Source organism: Silurus aristotelis, assembly GCF_946808225.1.
Source record: "Silurus aristotelis genome assembly, chromosome: 22".
Lineage (NCBI taxonomy): Eukaryota > Metazoa > Chordata > Actinopteri > Siluriformes > Siluridae > Silurus > Silurus aristotelis.
The window spans coordinates 5,082,558-5,095,721 of NC_139595.1; the positions used below are offsets into that span (position 1 = coordinate 5,082,558).

A 13,164-nucleotide genomic window follows, 5' to 3' on the forward strand; every position below is an offset into this window, starting at 1 on the left:
AAAAGGATCCAGGATGGAGTCTTACATGACAGTGAGCACGAAGCACGGGTGGGTGGAACAGGCTGCGCATGATCTCAGATGTTTTATTCATTTATAGTTGAATCATGGGCTTAACTGCAAGTTAAATCCCTTCTTCGTTCCAAGTTTAGGGCAAACTGGCCTCATTTCTGAGCCAGTTCCGGTTTCACGCTTCAGTTGTGAATTGGGTGAATACAAACCGTCTCATAAATATGTATATATTAGGGATGTGCATCTCCATAACTCAGGCCAATGCGATTTGTATCTCGATGCATACAATATGACACATTAAAGATACATATGAATCATCCACTGATGCGATGTGATGCTATTCACCCCTATTACTATGCAGTGTGATCCGTTTTTGATTTGATTCAACACAATGTGATTCAATGCAATTCGATGCAATGGGAAAAATATGATGGTACGCAATTCAATATGTTACAGATAGTTCACTTTTATTTCTTCAGTTCAGACAGACAGCAAATCATAAATATATTTAAGAGCAGTCTTATAATGCATAGCCCTATCATAAACAGGCCTTTGTAATGGGAAAAAAGAAAGAAAAAATATTGAATGAAACCAGACGTTCTTTTCCTGTTCTGTCTCGAGGAAGTTACAGCTCTACCTCTGCCATGTTAATTTGTATTCTATGTGACTCTCAGGACACGCCTCGGTCTCCGGAGTGTTGTGATATGTCATATTCACGTAGCAGCAGTGGTGCTGAGAGAATGCGATTGAGAAATGTTTTGCTTTTTTTGCAAGGGGGATCTTGCATACCCCTCTGCAAATGTGTATTGTACCCCAATCAGGCTACCAATTAGCATGCAAGCTAATTTGTAAGTTATATAATGGTCACAAATGATGACCAACAGAGTTGCCATTAGCCAGCTCTAGTTAATGTTATTCTTTTTTTCTTTTCTTTTTTTGGTGCACAAGATTTCCTGTGAAAAAAAAAATCACCAAATAATCTGAAATGCAGGCGTCTTTCTTATTTATATATTTCTACTGTTCAGAATGCCTTTGTATTCAAACGTAAAAATTTGAAGCTGTACCTTCACTTTCTGCCAGAGTATTTTTAGAACGGTGTCTGCAGTTTAATGCATTCGTGACAACTAGAAACGCTGAACTTTCTGGCTCGTAACTTCCTACTTCCCACCTAAGAGCTTTCAGTGTCTCAGGTTTTTAAGATTGCGAAAAAAATGACAGACACTGACAGTAAGTGAAGGAAAAAAAATAGAAAATTCTAGCTCAGAGCAGACTCCTGGGTTCCCAAGAGGAAAAGTTTAAGTAAATCACTGGTTAAAAAGATTTTTATTCGACTCAAGAGTTAGAAGAAAGTCCCAGTTAACACTTGGTGATGAGTGCAGCATTATTTAAACCACAACTGTTTATACCTCAGGAGACAAATATGTGGCTCGACAGTAGGTTTGCCAGACTGGATGAATGTTTTGTAGCCATCTTGACAACTGTCATATTCACTATAAAAGATTTGAAATATATTTAATCTTAAATTATAGTGAGTATTTAATATAAACTACAACACTAAATGCCAAAAAGCATTATATCCATACACATTGGTGTATATTAATCAATAAATAAAGGAGGTATGAGAGTATAGTAACACTTATAATCTCCAGAAATCGTTTAACTTCGTTGTTTCTGTTCTCCTGGCTCACTCCAAATCCCTCGGTCTCATCGCTGTCCTCTTGAGCTTTTTTTCTCTGACGTCAATTTCAAACGGTCAAAAACCCACCACTGATTTCCTGTCTCGTACATGCTAGCATTCTTCTCTGAATAATTCAGCGCTTTCTGCACTAAAAGTACAATCATGACATTCATGCTTGACGCAATTTGTGCTGTTTTGAATCTAAAGCTGTCATTTCTCACTTCTCTCCATCTTTTTCTTTCTCTCTTTCACACACACTCATTTCTTCCTCTTCAAACTTGACGTTGAGTTTCAGCAATAAAAGCAATGTAGTTAACAAAAAAAGAGAGAGCTGTAAAGAAATGCCCAAATCTTATAGTTTTGCTTTAGATATTACACCAAAATCTGAACTCATCACTTTCAGAAACTTTATAATCTTCATTATTGTGGTGTAACTTAAAACCCTGAACATGAGAAGGGAACACATCCTGGATCACCCTCTACTATCAAAACTGTATTAATATTGAACTCGATATTGATCTGACACTTAATTACATCAGACAAATGCCAAAGTCAGCAGTAAAGACACTATAATCACTAAAATCATAACGCAGTCACTTACAGTAACATCTGTATTATCTTCAGGGTTGCAGTGGTACCAGGAACACCGGGCATGAGGAGGGAACACATCTGGAATAACCTTCTAATAACCAAACTGTATTAATATTCAACCTGATATTGATTTGACATTTAATTACATTGGACAAATATCCAAAACTGCATTGAAGACACTAGATTATGTTTTATTAAACCGAACCTGATATACACCAGGCTTATATATCAGATATGTATATCAGGGGTGTCAAAAAAACGCATAAAGCATGCATTTCTGTTTGACCATTTATTTATAAAAAATATGGATGAATATAAAAGAGGTGAATTGAAAACCTTTAAAGCAACACATATTTATTCATTAAGTCCTTTCTTTACTCATTCATTCATTAATTTTCTCCCGCTTATCCGTAATTTGGGTCGCGGGGGCAGCAGTCTAAGCAGGACCCCGCCTTCGACTGCTGCCCAATCCTCACAGCACCGTCCCTTACGGTCCCTCCTGCAGGTGGTGAGCCCACGGGAAGGCGGCCCCACGTCACTCCGACGACACGGACCTTGATATTTCCCTCGTAAGGGACCCCCGGAGCATAGAGGGTTAAGGGCCTTGCTCAAGGGCCCAAGAGTGGCAGCTTGGCGATACCGGGGCTTGAACCCCAGACCTTCCGATCGGCAACCCAGCGCCTTAACCGCTGGAGCCACCACTCCCCTTTCTTTACTCAGATATATAAAAAAAAAAACTACACAGAAAAATCATATTCAAAGTTGTTTTACTGATGCACCAAGTATCAAATCAACCACCAAAATCTGCCATGATGCACACATCCGGCATTTAAAACCGTCCGTGTGGAAACATAGCAAAAGTTCATTTTGGTGTCCTGATGATTTACGTCATTTAAAACACCATAATACATTAAAACATTTACAAGAATCTTTGGTCATCATGCTCTATGTTGAGTTTGGGTTCACTAATAATAAACATACATTTGCATGAAGTATCACTTTTTGTCCATGCTCATGTTGATTAGAGTATAAAACAATGTAGGCTACATTTCGGACATGTGATTAAATTGCGATTAATCTTGAGTTAACTCATGACAATCGTGCGACACACCACAACACGCATATAATCCAAAAGCCATTATTACACACTTTTTCTAAAACTAGCAGTGTTTGTTAATTGTTAATGAGTTGTTTATGTGTTAATTGAGACTCCACTGTCAAAAACCGGTAGAACAAAGAGTCATTTCCTGCTTTTCAGTTATAATCCAGAACAAACTGTGAAACTGTGTCCCAAGTGCCAAGTGTAAAATTTCAAATGATTTGCATGTATGCACTTCTTACCTATTAAATTAGGACTGATTTCTTATTCAATTAAAATAACAATGTACCAGAGAAGCCTGCTGTCTGTCTATTTCAAATGAAATGATACAATTCAGCTTTTTAGTTCCACATAGCACTAATATTAAAGTAAACTATTTTTAGCCATTGTTGGGTCACATGCATTCATGTCCTAGATAAATATTATTAAATAGCATTTCGAAAAATAGGGATGAAAAGACTTTAGTACTAACCAGCATTTATTTTTTTTTATAATGCATTAGCATATTTCAATTGGAATTTCTCCACACTTAGTCATAGCCTATTCCCAACGTCTCTCCCCTATTAAACAGCACTGACGCAAATCTGGAAAGGTGACTGAGTTCACACACAATTTTGTAGCTGTGTGTTTTTTTTTGTAGTTGCAAGCATCATCTGCTTGGTAAAGCAAGTGTGAAGGCAAGAACCTGTTGGTCTTTATGTGAGGTATGAAGAATAGAAATGCGTCTGTGTGAATAAGTTCAAGGTTTTCTGTTTCTGTATGCATGTGAAAAAAAGAAAGTGATACAGTGATGTAGAACTAATACTTGATCTGCCCCCTCACAACACAAGGTTCAACAATCTCTCTCTCTCTCTCTCTCTCTCTCTCTCTCTCTCTCTCTCTCTCTCTCTTAAATTCCAAAACTGCATTTCAGTGATTCAGAGGTGAAGACACTGAAAGCTCCTCCATGAGAGGATGGAATGACAGAAATCTGTGACACATAGTCCGTCACTGCTCAATGATGTACCCGATCAACTGTGTAGTACAACAGCTTCCCCTAGGCCTTCTGGATTAAATTCGCATAACACACACACACACACACACACCCACACACATGTCAAAATGCATTGCGTAAAAAAAAAAAAAAAAAAAAAAAAAAAAAAAAAAAAAACAGGCAGCAATGAAGTGACTATTGGTTTCATGGAAAAACTGCAATCTACCACATGTGACAGGAAAGAGAAACAGGGGAAAGGGAAAGATTCACTGTCCCTGGTTACCCAGAAGAATGTAAAAAGTGCGAGGATATAAGTGACAGAAGACAGAATGTAGAGAACTGAAAACTGAGAACAGAAACAGTATGGCTCTGACGGCAGTCATGCTGCGGTGGTGTTTAGTGAGTCGTAGTTTCAGCATAGTCATGTATGCAATCCCTTAGGCACATGCAGTCATCCATAGACACTCATATATACTCAAAGGGTCCTTCTTATATTATTTATAAATGTAGGACCCAAATTGTATAATAAATTAAATAAAATACCATATCATTTATATGTAAAAAAAAAGGACGTTGTAAAATTACCACAGGGTTTCCAAGTAGTTGCTGCCATTAACATTCATATGTAAATATTTGTTTGTACTGTAAAACTCAACTTTTACAGTGCTATCATATGTTAGCATAACTATATAAAAGCATGAAAATGACTTATGCAGTTTTAACTGCTGTTATCTTAAAGATAGTCAGATAGTCAAAAAAATACACACAAAAAATAAATAGAAAAAATAAAACAACCATATTGTACTTTTTCTGAGTAGCTACCTAACTACCTTTGCTAGCTAAATTTAAAAACATTGGCTAGCTACTTTAATGTTAATATAACTGTTGCACTTGTGCAAGATTAAGAACCATTATCAGTAAAAGCACCAGTCTGCAATGGTTTTTGTTGTCGTTTTCTTTTATCATATATATTTTCAAGTAGCTTCTGTAAGATGTATGGATTATTTTGATCTAGATGCACCAGCTAATCAGAGGCTAATAGGTGTCCTGAATAGCTTTATAGCAGGTTTAAACCCATTTAATTTACTCTGGTTTGCTGATTTTGGTAGTTTTATAAAAAGGTTTGAGGGAAAATGATGAAGGAAGAAAGGAAGGAAGGAAGGAAGGAAGAAATGAAGGTCATTTGTTGTGCAGTGGTGTCAACCTTTACAGTAATGCTAATAACACTTTAGTCAAAGAGATGTTAAAATAGCATTACAAGTTCATTTGAACAAGAATGCAATTATTTGCCCAAAATATCATGTAACAACATTAAACATATTTTAACTGTGAAACATATTTTACCTCATTTACAGAAATCTGCAGGGCATTTGTAAACACTGTGCATGTTTACTAGCCTGCCTTATTAGATCTTTGCTCATTTATTTTTTATGAATAGTGTATATTACACGTCCTGTCACCTTCTTCTGTCTCTGAAACAAGCATTTCTAACCACTGTTGGTTGGAGGTTGGACCACAAAGTGACACTATATTTCACATCTGAACGTATAAGATCCAATATTCTACTTCACAGGGTACTTGAAGAAAAATAATAACTGCCATCATGTACATAAGCTCCCAGATAATCATTATTGAATGGTATCGCTGTGAAGGACAGAGGATAGAGAGTGTACTTGTTAATCGAAAAAGGTGACATTGACCGCAGCTTTGAAGGAAACTACATAAAAACAGGCCATATGCAATAAATTCAGATTGCTCCTGCATTTTACAATTATGTGTGCTGCGCAGTAAGAACTGAGCTCTGGTGCACGATGTAATACAGGAATATTGTAAGTATAAATGGAGCGCAACCTAAAAAAAAACTACTCTTATTAAACCCAGTACTTCTACACTGCCCTCTCTGATTGCTGCCATTCAGTTAGAAGCCAGGGCTCAGAGCAGTGTGGCTCAGATGGGCTGTGCTATTTTCGAGAGGGCATTAAAAATTAAATCAATTGAATAAATCTTGCAAGCATCAAATGCAGAATCCAACTTGCATTTTGCCCAGGGCGGGTGGGGGGTTAATTTCCCTCGAGCGCCTTCCACCGGACACCTGCCCCTTTCATAGGTTAATGATTAATCAAATGCATTATTGATCGAGGCTGCATGAGAGCTCGCAAATCGTGTTTGACCCAGGTGCGAAGCTCAATTTTTCTGTAACTAAAAATACCAGGTATCTCGTAAAAGCCAGCCATTATAAAATAATACTAAATGTTCATCTAAAAGTGAAAGCAGCCATCACCTGAGATGCACTGTGATTTCATGTAGAAATCTGTTCAGTAAAAATTTCAGGTATACAGCTTGGTGCACATACAGTATGTCTGATCATGAGATATGTGCTTTCCACACTGCTTTGAACCCCAGCCCATGGAGAAGAGGGGGGTAATGGGGTAAACTCCATGGAAACGGCGGTCTCTTGCTGCCCTTGGCGCTTCAATACAAAAAAAAAAGATAAAGCCTTGACCTTGACGCGTGTCATTGCCACATGCTCAGCAGGCTTTACGCATTAAAGGAAGAATTATACAATTAGTGCCGAGATTCAGGGCATGTGCTCACACATTAGCGAGATTCGCTTGATATTTTGTGCCCTTGAAAGCCTGGGTGTAGAAATGATTAACAAAATGATGCTAATAAGGGACATGGCACTGTTTTTTTCCCTTTTCTCTAAATGGTGCTTTTTAAATGCAAGTGGGTTAAAGAGCTTAGTAAAGAAGGATGGCTATAGTTATTAGAGAGATGGCTTGAAACAGCATATATCAGCATTAAGATTGACAAAAAATGGTTTGTATTCTGCACAAATACACTTCTCATATAGGTTACACTGGTTAAATGAAACAGCTTTATAATTTCAATACATACCGTGGCATATCTTTCAATTTCACTAGATATTGCTCTTCACATGATTAAATATGCTCATTTTGGAAAGCGTTTTTTGAAAAACTAGATGCATAAAGACACTGTGTAATGGAGGACAGTAGGCCAAACATGTGATGCAGACAAGTGACTTATCAGACTTTACACTAACAACTGAAGTCTTGATAAGAACACCTTCAACTTTGTCTGTTGAAAAGAACCTGGTGCTTTGACTCGGTATCACTTCAAAGAGGGTTGTAAGCATTTTTACACGTTTCACTGTGGACCAGAAGAAGTTCAAAAATGCCAGTGTAGACAGATAGTGTTTTAAACTTGAAATGCTTTTTAGATCTGTTTAGATTCATGTGGACATAGCCTTAGAAGCCAGGAGACAAAGGAGGAAGAAAAAAAAAGAGACTGAAATGTCACTTTAAAAAAATGGTTCCCCTTCAGAAAATGTCGCTAGTGTTCAATGTAAGGCAATATATGCTTTAGCTACCGTCATAATTGACCCCTAAAGATATCCACATAGTACAAACTAAATTCTAACCACCGTTGTTGTTTTATAGGCTCACTAGACCAAAGATCATGAATTCACAGGTCAAGGCTTATCTAAAAAAGAATTGCTGTAAGACAAAAATACCCACTGCCAGAAGCAAATGTACATTTTATGTCCCGTGTCCTTTTCCGTTCAGTGAATTTCCATTTCTGCAGGGTGAATTTTATTCATGTTCGGTCTGACTACTACTGACTGCTACTTCAGCCAGAAAACTAGAAAGGCTTTCAGGTGGCTCATGTTTTGCCGTAGCAGCGGCTCAAAAATCATAAATGCTATTGCTGAACTTCTGCAGTTATTCATTTGGAAATATCATCTCAATCATATGATTGAGTCAGATCAGATACCAGTCTGAGTGTAGAGCTAAGCAGTGAAGAGTTAACGATCTTACATAATCTTTTACACAACAGCAATGAAAGATAATCAGTGAGCTTCATTTTCCTGTTTCGCTTTAAGGTTTTCTTTTCTGCCAGATTTAAAATGAACCACATTTACCTTAAAGCATATTATTCAGTAACTAATAAAGGTGTGTAGTTTTTAAAAGAGTTCTATGAGACTCTTGGGAATTTTAGGGGCTAATTGTTTATTTGCTACTCTTCCACTGCCTTAATTTCAATTAGCTTTCTTGCCCAACGTTAAAAACCCCCCAATGAGATCAATGTAATTGATTTTTCTGGTACCAAGCAGCTTCCTATATTCCCTTTACTGATTCTTTTACACTGATTTTTAAAAAATTTTTTAATGATAGGGACTTTAAGTGACATCTGAAAAGAATAGAATTAAGTGGAAAGAAGAAAGAGCAATTGTAAAATATTGAATAATAATGAATTGAACAGTAGCATCTACAAGATTTTCTAATACACACTCTTTCAAGCTAGTCACTCACGCCCACATCATTCTAAAGTGCACGAGTCAATAAGATGGACTGAATAGAAACCCACTCACTCAACATTAATAACACTAGTAAGAGTTACTGCATGGCACACGTAGGAGGTCTGTCATCATTCCCACTTCATGCAAATTCGAGAAAATGATTTTGAAAGCCCTACTAGAACAGACAAACGGGTGTGTAGGGTGTGTCTGCCCAGACTTTTCAATGATAGTTTACTCATTCGACCTAGGGCCAAACGGAGAAAGGTGTACCACACCACACACTATGTTTGGCTTTATGGACCCCAAAGACAGGAAATGAAGTAGTGCAAGACAAGATGTGGCACATGATATCCAGAAAAATGCATTTCCTTCCTTCTGAACTACTCCTATACTCAGGAATGTTTAGGATGCAAACCATGTTCAGCGGAAGTGTATACACCGTTTGTTGGCATTTCCAGTCTCGCTAATCAGAACAAAAAAAACAATGTATGATATTCACTGTAATTTGCTGATTACGTACAGAACATTGGTGCCGAAAGGGGTTTTTGAAGGCCGCCATAATGAGACTTTTATTACGACAACAATTAATAAATCCACAACGGAAATACATGATGCTCATACAAATTAGACTTTGATTTGAAAACCCCTGAGCTCCTGAAGGACTAGCTCTTTATGAATGTATGTCTTATTCTGTGTCCACTCTAAAGATCTTTTTTTAAAAACATTTTAAAACAATAAAAGGTGAAAGGTTTATGCAGTCTGCTTTAATTTAACACTCAAATTATACAGACAATAAACATTTAATTCTATACAGAGCCATGTCATGTCTACAGCTCATGTGATGAGCTTTTTTTTGCTTATTTTGCATCTATTGTGATTAATTTAATCCCTAAGGCATAATCTGGAGCAAAGAATTGTCTTAATTATGAGAATTTATATCATCATTATGAGTTCTACAGTTTTGTTTGTTAGTAATCAAGGTCTTGTAACAGAATTCCATCACAGTAAGCGATCAATTAAATGTAAATAAGCGAATACATTTTTGAATGAAAGATTTGCATTAAAGGTACAATCAATTACTTGCAAGTTAACAAATACAAAACACCAACTAGGTTCATTATTCCTATCAATGCTACACTTTCATGTATTTTTTGTATATTTTCATTTATATTTGATGTATTTTTTATTTATCATGTTGCTGGCTATACATTGAGATGCAAATCGCGTTCAGGCTCAGTTGTGGAGATGCAAATCCCTACAAAATAGTATACAATCAAGTAAACAGATAAAATTTTTTACGTAGAGCTCATGATTTCATTCAAACAGTTATTGCAACTACACTCAACAATATCAAAGTAGATTTTTTTTAATTACAATATATGGACAAATGTATGTGGACCTCCTCAAACTGGACATTCTATTGGACGTCTTTGGAAGTGGTAGTCATCATTACAATGCCCCTGTGCATAAATCCTGCTCCATGGAGATATAATTTACATGGTTTGGATCAGAAGATCTTGAGTGGCCTGCTACAGAGCTCTGACTTCACCCCTACTTTAAAAAAAAAATGGTTATTCTAACAGCAAATGGAGACTAAATGTAGAATGGGATGTTCAAAAACACAAACGAATCTTATGGTCATGTGTCCACAAACTTTTTTTTTTAGTTATATATTGTATGTTGTATATTGAAAGTCTCATCAGACTATATTATTTATACAGGAACAGCTAAACTAGGAACATGTCATAGCTTTGCTATGATGAAGTTTTCTATGATGAAGCGTTTATTTAGCATTTTGGAAGGAGTTTCCAGTACCAGCACTTTGTGACCTTCAGGGGTAAAGGTTAAATTTTACAGTTTCATATATGGGAAGTATTTCAAAAGGGAGAATATCTGAGTATAGCAGCTTTTCAATAACATGACAAGCTGTATTTAGTTTTATTGACTTCAAGAATGTGAAATATGAGAGGCTGGTGCCCGGCAACTCTGTTTATTGCTGTTTATAACAAAGTGTGTCATTTTATTGCTTATTTCTGAAAATTATAATGAGGATTAATATTGGAATCATTTTGCAGCTATATTAACTACCACCTTATACTGCAAAGGTTGAAAATTGTCATAAGTATTTGGACATTTTCTGTAATTCTATTCTTTAAAAAAACCCGAACGGTACAATCATGGTCAAGGCGAGAAACAACAGCCTGTAAGGAATGTCACACCATTAATGATAAAATAATCAGACATAGTGGACTGTTTAGGACAACGAAACTGATCTTGATGATTTCGGGACTCTAATACAGTCACACTCTCTTGGGCTGTTTGTGATATTCTTGCCGCTATTTGAAGCTACTCCCATTTCCCTGTTTAAAGGTCCTGATTGAACAGGGCAACACCGGGAAAGGACCTGTCAGACACACTCCTGCTGATAATGGCATGGGTGAGTGAGTTAAGGGGGGGGATAGAGTGCAAGAACGTGCAACACACACACACACACACACACACAAACACACACACATACACATGCAGGCACACAAAGAAGCCTATGTATGGGATTTGTCTAAGCTGTGAACGTGATGGTTGCACAGTGTTGCTGTGTGCACAGCTGTAGGTGTCAGTGTGTATGTGTGTGTGTGTGGGTGGGTGTTTGCTTCAAGCTATTGTGCTCAGGTAGACAGACACACAAATGCATGACACACCAACTCACACAGAGAAAAGCTTTTCTGCTTTTTGCATCTCAGTGTCACACATTGCACTGCCATAATTGCAGAGCAGAGGGACGAGAGCATCAGTGATGTTGGTGCTCGATCTCAGTTTATCATTCCACAACACAGCTCTATTTAGGGTGCAAAGTTTTTCTCTAGAATTTCATTTTAGTGGAAGAGTTCATCCCTCGTCTGAAAAAACGGAAATCGTTTTAGCTGTAATATTTAGCCCATGCATCAAAAAGCAATAAACATAAAGCAACCCGTGGATTTGGCAAGAAAATATTTGCTCGAACTTCGGACGGTTGCTGAGCAGCCGAGCAGAGCGATTAGGACAAGATCAGAGTGTTTAAGCTCTTACAGGGAAAAATCGATCGTTCCAGATTTTTTTACATTTGTAGATCTTTTCTTGCAATAGAGTGTAAAAAATATGAAATATAGCCAAAATAAGCATTTTGGAAAAAAATTCAGAAACAGTGATTTTTATATTGCTGGAAATAACACTTTATTAATTTATATTTATGCCAACTTCCAGAAGTTGCCATCCAGCCCAGTCGGCTTGTTACATGCAATCACTTTGTAATTGATTATCAATTATATGTTAATATTATGTCAATGAGATATGTCGAATGGTTTAAAACTGAAAAATAACTGCAAGGGAAAGGATTTAACATCTGGAAAGAACAGATCTATTAGTGAACAAATAGATGCCATTCAATTACATTCAGGTCTCACTACAGTCCATTATTCTTATGGAGTTTCTTTATATTATAGCAACATTTCTAAACAAAGATGACTCTCAGGTTATTTGATCGATTCACGATATTAGGTCTGATCTCATCCAGTTGTTGCCCAGATGGGCAAATGATCAGGTCATCAATAATCGTTGATTCCTGGTCAGACACGCAATCTTTAAGCACAGAGTTTTGGATTCCATATATTCTATATGTTCTATATATATATTCAATATATTACTTATAGTGACATGTTCAGGCTGAATTGAACTTTTTTGCAGCTATGTGTTTAAGAGAGAAAAAAAAAAAAATAACTTTACTCACCAACAGCTGGAGCGTGCCTCCTGCTCCGGCCACATCTGTCTGTCGGGGTAAGAGTATGTATGTGTAGGTATTTGTTGGTGTGTGTGTGCGCGTGCCTCTGTGTGTGTGTGTGTGTGTGTGTGTGTGAGTGCTGTCGCGCGCTCCCGGTCACCTCTTTCCATAAGTCAGCCGACGGCGTCCGTGTTTCTCTTCTCTTCTGCTCCAGCTGTGTTTATGTGCGTGTGTGTGTGTTTTCCCTCAAATGCCAACCACTCCTCTCCTCCTCCAACAGCTTGATGTGTGTGTGTGTGTGTGTGTTGTGCGTGATAGGTAATGCGCAATAGGATGCTGCAACCAGTCTTCTCTAAACAGGAAGGACATTAGATATGGGAAATATATCTGTTCCTCTCTTTTCTCAGCCTCCCACCAAATAAGACCTCTCTCTCTCTCTCTCTCTCTCTCTCTCTCTCTCTCTCTCTCTCTATCTCTCTGTGTTTTCTCCGTTTCTCTGTTCTCCGAGTCAAAGGGAGCGTCTCACAAGTGCCTCAGGGATTTAAAAGCGTACACTGGTTAAGGGATTGTGGATAATCTCTCCTTTTGAGAGAAAGGTCATTGATGTGCTACATCTGCTCGCATCCACAGCAGATTGTTTTTTCCCCCTCAGACCGTTTATAAAACGTTAAAGCATATAAAAGATTAGCAAAAAAATGACCCTAGTGATTACTCAACTAAGGGTTGATAGAGCACCTCCTCA

General features: G+C 37.4%; 1 protein-coding gene across 1 annotated transcript in view; it reads right to left on the reverse strand.

Moving 5' to 3' along the window:
• Positions 1-12,936, reverse strand: part of lingo3b (leucine rich repeat and Ig domain containing 3b) — a 44,873-nt gene extending 31,937 nt beyond the window's left edge. The window contains exon 1 of the mRNA XM_083524877.1: positions 12,432-12,936. The gene's annotated coding sequence lies outside the window, so the exon portion shown is untranslated. The remainder of the gene's footprint in view (positions 1-12,431) is intronic.
• Between the last annotated feature and the right edge of the window lie 228 nt (positions 12,937-13,164).